This window comes from Silene latifolia, chromosome X (assembly GCF_048544455.1).
Source record: "Silene latifolia isolate original U9 population chromosome X, ASM4854445v1, whole genome shotgun sequence".
NCBI classification, from domain to species: Eukaryota; Viridiplantae; Streptophyta; class Magnoliopsida; order Caryophyllales; family Caryophyllaceae; genus Silene; species Silene latifolia.
In genome coordinates, this window is record NC_133537.1 from 308,329,051 (window position 1) to 308,336,195 (window position 7,145).

The following is a 7,145-nucleotide window of genomic DNA, read 5'->3' on the forward strand; positions in this document are numbered from 1 at the left end:
TAAATCTCAGTTTATAGAAAAGAATCAGTTTATACTCTGGTTATAGTCTAAATATTAGCTAATAAAAAGTTTATAATTGAATATTAATTTGTAAAGATAATAAATACCAAAGCAGAGAAGAGAGCGTTAGAAAATATACTGTATGATATAGAACATACTTTGTTATAGTCAAAAGTACAATTACAGTCCTTGTTACAGTACGGTCAACCGCAGACTCGTATATGTTATGAGCACATAGGTTGGCGTAGTAGCATGGTTGTTATAAGAGTGCAATATATGCAGAGAGTTGTCATTGATTAGGAGTGACCAGTAATGCATCATCAAAGTTCAACTTCAAAATGGCAATATGATCGTGTCTGGTCAACATGCTACTGATAATGCAACAATTCTTCAGAAGGTGCAGTGGTTTATATGATTCCTGCAAGCTTCAGTACTTCAAAAGAAACAATGTTCTTGACACAGTTTTTATGTGAATCTGTGGACATGGGCCACATGCACGCCAAGCCAATTTGTGGACGTACATCGGTCTCTTTGAAAGCCACACTCGGCGGCGTAAAATGCTTTTGACCGGACCGTTTTAGATCGGTCGCTTCCGTCTCGGTAAGGGCCACGAAACGATGTTGAGATGTTCAGAGTCACCACCAAGCAATTATGGGATGCCTGGAACCCGTTCGAAATCCACTTTATACCTAGGTCAATCAAGGCAAAAAGCGGTGTTTGACATATTTGCTAAAGATAAGGACTCGTCCCTCTTTGAGTATTCTATGCCTAAAATGACTCTCGTACGCCCTGGATAAGGCCATCCACTATCCAAAGGTTCTGAGTAAGGGGTGAGGGTACGTATTGAGAAGCCCTTTAATCGGACACCCAATCCCACCCGCGTTAGCGGCCTCTACTGATCGATCGTGGTTGTTTAAGTGCAAAAGTTGATAAAACGGTTTAAATGGATGAATGCGCATCCAAAAGCTTTAACCTAACATATGAATATTTCCTAAGTCGGTTGTTTATGCATGTACCAAGACATTGGTGTCAAAGTTGGTTTTAGATGGTTGATTTGCATGTGAAAATGGAAATTAAGCATCCATTTACCAAGTTCGGGTTATGATGCTTAACACGATCCATTTATTGAAAAAGGGTGTTAAATGACAAAGTGTTAAAACGTAAGCTTGTCAATCTGATCCGTCATGTATTCGGATTAACCGTAATCGGGATCATCCTAGACAAATGCTAAAAATGAGGCAGAACAGTGCCAGGCAGCCCCATTAGGGTGCGAGCCTATTGGGGAGGGAACGGGCTCTGTCCAGGTTTTTAAATGTGGAAATAGGCAGGCTCTTGGGGCGCGAGCCATGGGGCGAGCCAAGACGTGCCTTCTGGTTATTAAAAAGGTTGTTTAAAACGGTTTTTTGTGATTGATGATTTGCAAGTATGATTTGCATGACTCGGAATAATTACTATTATGTTAGCAATATTCGTTGTCGGATTTGCAAGTTTGAAAAGCATAATAAAATGTGTAAAAGGAAAATGTTTGATTTAAATTAATTATGTTAAGTTCAATTATTTGTAATTAGTCAAGTTTGTCATCGTACTCGGATTAACCGACATGGTATAATGAACTGATGTGACCATAATTAGCGCATATTTAGCCCCCGAATTAGCCTTGTTCCCATGCTTTTTAGTGCATATTTGGGTTATTTCTTATCTTTAGTTCTTTGTTTTGCATATTCTTTGAGATTTTGATCCCTTGGTAGGAAAGGAGTAAGAATCTTGCATTTTCATAGCAAAACGAGACTAAATTGATCGAATTTAATGACCAAGCATCAAGGAGAGACAAGATTAGAAGGCCTTTGTACATATTATAGTAGAAGAGCAATGCTGAGAAAGGATCCTTGAGTCCCCAAGGAAATCCCCAAGGAATTTATGAAGAAAAGGGAAGAAAAGAAGAAGATGTCTTGCTGAGTGACAATCCGTGCGGATTGTCACCAATCCGGCCGTCCCACAGCTGCACAATCCGTGCGGCTTTGCTCTAATCCGCTCGGATTCCACCTCCACAATCCGCCCGGATTCCCTTGAATCCTCTCGGACCCAAACACCAGAATCCGCCCGTCCCGACCTTATTCCGCCCGGATTCTAGCACAGCGTGATTTCCTCTTCTCCAAGCTACGAAGAAAGAAGCCCTTCCTTCGAAAAATACCGGCTCCTCCTTGCTCAATCTAAAAAGTGTAATTACTAGTTTAGCCCTTAGTTAACCCTAATGCATCCTCCCTAATTTCCACTATAAATACCCCATTAGTCTAATTAGAGGAGGATGTTCTTCTTATCAATAATTAGAGTAGTTAATATCAATCAAATCTCTCTTTAGTATTGTAATCAACAATTAATCAAGTTCTAATACAAGTTTTATTTCCTTAATCTCTCTTTTGTTCATCCTTTATTTTGGGTAATTGAAGATTATTTGGGTTATTGTTGGGAGATTGACAACCTCTCAATCAAGAATTCAAGTACTTCTTTTATCTTTGCTTTATTATTGGAATCATTAGTAGGTATAATCTCTTAATCCCTTTTTAATTATTGTTAATTACTTTCATTTATTCATCATGTTTCATATTGTTGGTATGATTGACAACCTTGCTAGCATGATCAACATGATAATGAGTGAGTAGTCTCTTAGCTAGGGTTAAATGGGTGATTAGGGGAAACCAACATGGGGAATGATTCATGCTTAAATTAATATGCTTTCATATTTTATTTGCTTGCTTGTTTTGATCTCAACTCATGCACATGTTATGTTTGATGAAATGCTAAGCCTATGAATCCTTGCATTTACCACCATCACCTATCTTTTCAATGAGACTTGTAAGACATAACCCAACTCGAGTCTCATTAGACCATGCATGTTGTTGAGTAGGGAAGATTAAGTCGACTTGTAGGTGTTGTACAATCTAATCGATTCGGCTCCGAGACCCAAACTTTCCTAGGATTGTAAGATATAACCCAACTCAATCCATCACAACAATAATTGCTTGCTTATAATTTGAGAACATGTTTGTATGATCAATTCCCATGATTCCCCTATGATCCCATGACACCCTAGTGCTTTTAATCAATTGTTTACACCCCTTTAATTCATCTTGCTTGTTTATTTTCATTGCTATTTTAGTTTAGTGACCTTCTACATCAACCCAATTTGTGACACCCTTAGACACCACTAGTTGCAATAGAAATCTCATTTCAACTCCCGTCCCTTGGGATCCGACCTTTACTTGCCTCTTTACTAATTGTAGAGTTGTTTGTGAAGTTATAAATTGTGTTTTGATTCGACCGTGACCCAACGACCACATCTTTAATTGTGAACACGAAACGGAACCGATCAAAAATGGCGCCGTTGCCGGGGACGGTGTTTGTTTGATTTAGATTTCTTTTTATTGTTATTAGTTGTGTCTTTCTTCACCTTGGGGAAGTAAAACTCTTCAAGGTTTATTCTAATTGTTTTCGAGTTGTTTGATATTTTGCATGTCTAGAAGGTTACAAGGTGATTTGTTACCTTTTGACCGTGAAATCGAAAGAACCTTGACGAACAATAGGAGACTTGTTAGGAGGAATTTAAGAGGTATTAGTGAAGTTGTTCAACCCACTAGTGAGTTCGTCAATCCTTTCGCAATAGAAGGAGAGGAGAACCCATTACACAATACCCCACAAAATCCACCTACAATGCCTAAATTCTCGTCACACTCCGTACCCACCGAGGAGAATCTACCAAATGGTACTCCTACACCGCAACATCTAACCGGAAATTTTATTGCCAAGTCCGCCTTCATCCAATTAGTTGAGAGGAGCCAATTTGGGGGGATGCCTAGTGAAGACCCTCATTCTCATATGGAAACCTTTTGCGACTATTGTGATGCAATCTCTCAAACGGGCGTGACTCAAGACCAAATTAGATGGGTCTTATTTCCTTTTTCTTTAATCGGCACCGCGAAGCAATGGTTGAAGGGCCTTGATAAGGCCACCCTCGGAATAGATTCTTGAAAGAAGTTAGCTCTAGCCTTCTACAAAAAATTCTACCCACCGGAAAAGACTAACATGCTAAGAGCTCAAATTACGGGTTTTAAGCAAAGGGATGAAGAATCTTTGTATGAAGCTTGGGAGCGGTTCAAGGGAATTTGTCGCTCATGTCCTCACCATGGACTTAGCGAATGGTTTTTGGTACAACAATTTTGGAATGGTTTATATGAAGATTCTAGGAACATTCTCAATATGGGATCAAATGGAATGTTCACCGAAGTTGATGACAATCAAACATGGAACAAGATTGAGGAAATGGCGGTCCATAACTCACAATATAGTAGACCTCGCAAGGCTACTAGAGGAGGAAAGCATGAAGTGGACTCCGTTACTCAATTGGGTGCTCAACTTAGTGCTCACATTGACACAATCAACTTGAAGTTTGAACAAGCTATGGCTAGACTTGAAGAAAACTCAAAATCATCAAAGCATCATGTTAATGCCATGACGGCATCCTCATCAATCCCAAGTGGGATATGTGAGAATTGTGGAACTTTGGGACATGACCAAGGTGAATGTAGGGGAACAAATGAACAAGTGAATGCTTTCCAAGCATACAAGAGTGGTACCCCTTATTCCAACTTTTACAATGAAAACACCAAATTCCATCCAAATCTCTCATACAAAAGCCAAAATGTTCAAAACCCTCAAACAACATACACTCCACCACCCATGAGAAACCAAAATCAAAGACCCTTTTACAATCAAAATCAAGGTTACCAAAATCAAAATCCATACAATCACCAAAATGACCAAGGTTTTGGTGTCCAAAAAGCGGTCCTCCAAATGCAAAAGAATCAACAAGAATTTTTCACTCAAATGCAAAAAGATAGCCAAGCAAAGGAAACCACCATCAACAACATTCTAGCTCACACCAAGATGTTGGAAACTCAATTGACTCAACTAGCATCTTCAAGCTCACAAAGACAAAAGGGGCAATTACCACCTCAAAGTAATCCCCCTAGATATGAAACGGTTAGTGCCATTCACTTGAGAAGTGGTACAAGGTATGAAGCACCAAGGAAGCAAGTTGAGGATGAAGTTGTGGAAGCTAGTGAAAAGGAAGAAATTGTGCAAAGCTCCAAAGATGGAGAATCATCAAAAGAAGAAAGTTCAAAGAAAAATGAAGACAAGGTCAAGGAGAAGGAGCCCATTGTGATTAGACTTCCTTTTCCAAGTCGTCAAGCCAAGCCCAAATTTGATGATCAACTTGGAAAGTTCATGGAAATTGTGAAGAATTTGGAAGTCTCAATTCCTTTCACGGAATTAATCAATCACGTGCCGGCCTATGCGAAATACATGAAAGATATCCTCACAAAGAAGAAGTCGATCCGGAAGCTTGAGACTATCGCCTTCACTAAGGTGAGTAGTGCAATACTTCAAGGGAGTTCACCTCCAAAGTTAAAGGATCCGGGAAGCTTCTCAATACCGTGTACCATTGGCGACACGACGATCAACAAAGCCTTATGTGATCTAGGGGCTAGTGTGAGTGTCATGCCGTACTCGAGGAGTAAAAGGTTGGGGATGAAAGAGCTTAAATGCACCAACATCACACTCCAAATGGCCGATAGATCGACGAAGACACCATTAGGGATATGGGAAGATGTCCCCGTGCGAATTGGGAAGTTTTTCATCCCGGTGGACTTTGTCATTGTTGATATGGAGGAAGATTCCAACATTCCAATCATTCTAGGAAGACCTTTCCTACACACCGCGGGTGCGGTGATTGATGTGAAACATGGTGAGCTCACTCTAGAAGTGGGAGATGAAAGCATAACTTTTAATCTTGACAAGACTATGAGAGCTCCTCGTTTGCATGAACCATGTTTCATGATTGATCACTATAGCCGAAAGGATGAAAGGAAGAAATCGGAACTCCAATGGAAGAAGAAAATTGAAGATGCTCCATTCAAAGAGCAAGTGAATTGTGACAAGGAGAGCTTGCAAAGCTCATCAAAATCAACCAAGGAAGAAGAGAATGGCCTCATTGGCCAAGAGAAGAAATTGGGAGAGTTGTCTCCATCTAAGCAAGAGATTTTCAATGATCAACTTAATGAAGTTTGTGGTCTTTGGGACAACGAGTTTGAAGGGATTTTTAATCCCTACATTGGTAATGCCATCGATCAAGACCGACAACAAGGGCCAAGGTCTATTGAAGACCTCTACCATGATAATGAACAAGCTTTCGATTAATTTTTCAAGGTGTTGAGCAACATCAACAACACCTTGGACATGCCCCCTTGACATCTCATCAAGAATGAGAGTTTGGTGGAGTCCTCCCTAAACCACCACTTGTAAATATTTCTAACTCCCTAACTTACATTTCAATTCTTGTATTGCATTTTTTTGTCATCTTTGGATTTTTATTTACTTTGATCAAGATAATTGTCATGTTTGAGAGAAGTGAGGGAGGGACTAACAATTTCAATTGATGTGTAGTGCTTTACCTTAGTGTGGGGATGACAATTGCCTAGGCTATCCATGCCTTAGTAGTGCCCCCACAATGAAGAACACAAAATTTGAAGAAAGAATAGAAGAATGGTAAGGGAAATGCATTGTGCACGGATGGAACTGAATCCGGGTATAAGGGGTCAAATCCGAACGGATTCAGGAGAATCCGCCCGTCTTCAGTAATCCGAGCGTACTGCAGAAAAGACGCCCGTCCTGAACTGAGCTGAATTTTGAAAATTTTCGACTGTGACTGAATCCGGGCGTCCTGAACAGCAATCCGCCCGTCTCTGCAAATCCGTCCGTCCTGGACTGAAGACGTCCGTCTTCTCTGCTGAGGAAAACAAGAAAAATTTCCTGGACTGCAATCCGTCCGTCTTCAGGCAAATCCGCCCGTCCCGCATCAAGAAAATCCGAGCGTCTTCTTCTGAATCCGCCCGTCTTTAGGCGAGTTTTATACAACCCAGAAAGAGCAGAATCCGCACGGATTGCCCCTGCAGTTCGAAAATTTCGGTCTTTATAAAATCCCTCCCACCTTCCTTCATTCATTCATTCATTCATAAACACTACCCACAACATCAAAACCCTCATCCTCTCCATCACAAAAACAAAATCCCTCAACAACATTCACCAAA

The 7,145-nt window shown here is 40.4% G+C and overlaps 1 non-coding gene across 1 annotated transcript; it reads right to left on the reverse strand.

The window, feature by feature from the left end:
- Positions 1–4,080: 4,080 nt before the first annotated feature.
- Positions 4,081–4,187, reverse strand: LOC141625904 (small nucleolar RNA R71). Its single transcript, XR_012535648.1, has one exon. It is a non-coding gene; the product is annotated as a small nucleolar RNA R71 (small nucleolar RNA).
- Positions 4,188–7,145: the final 2,958 nt, after the last annotated feature.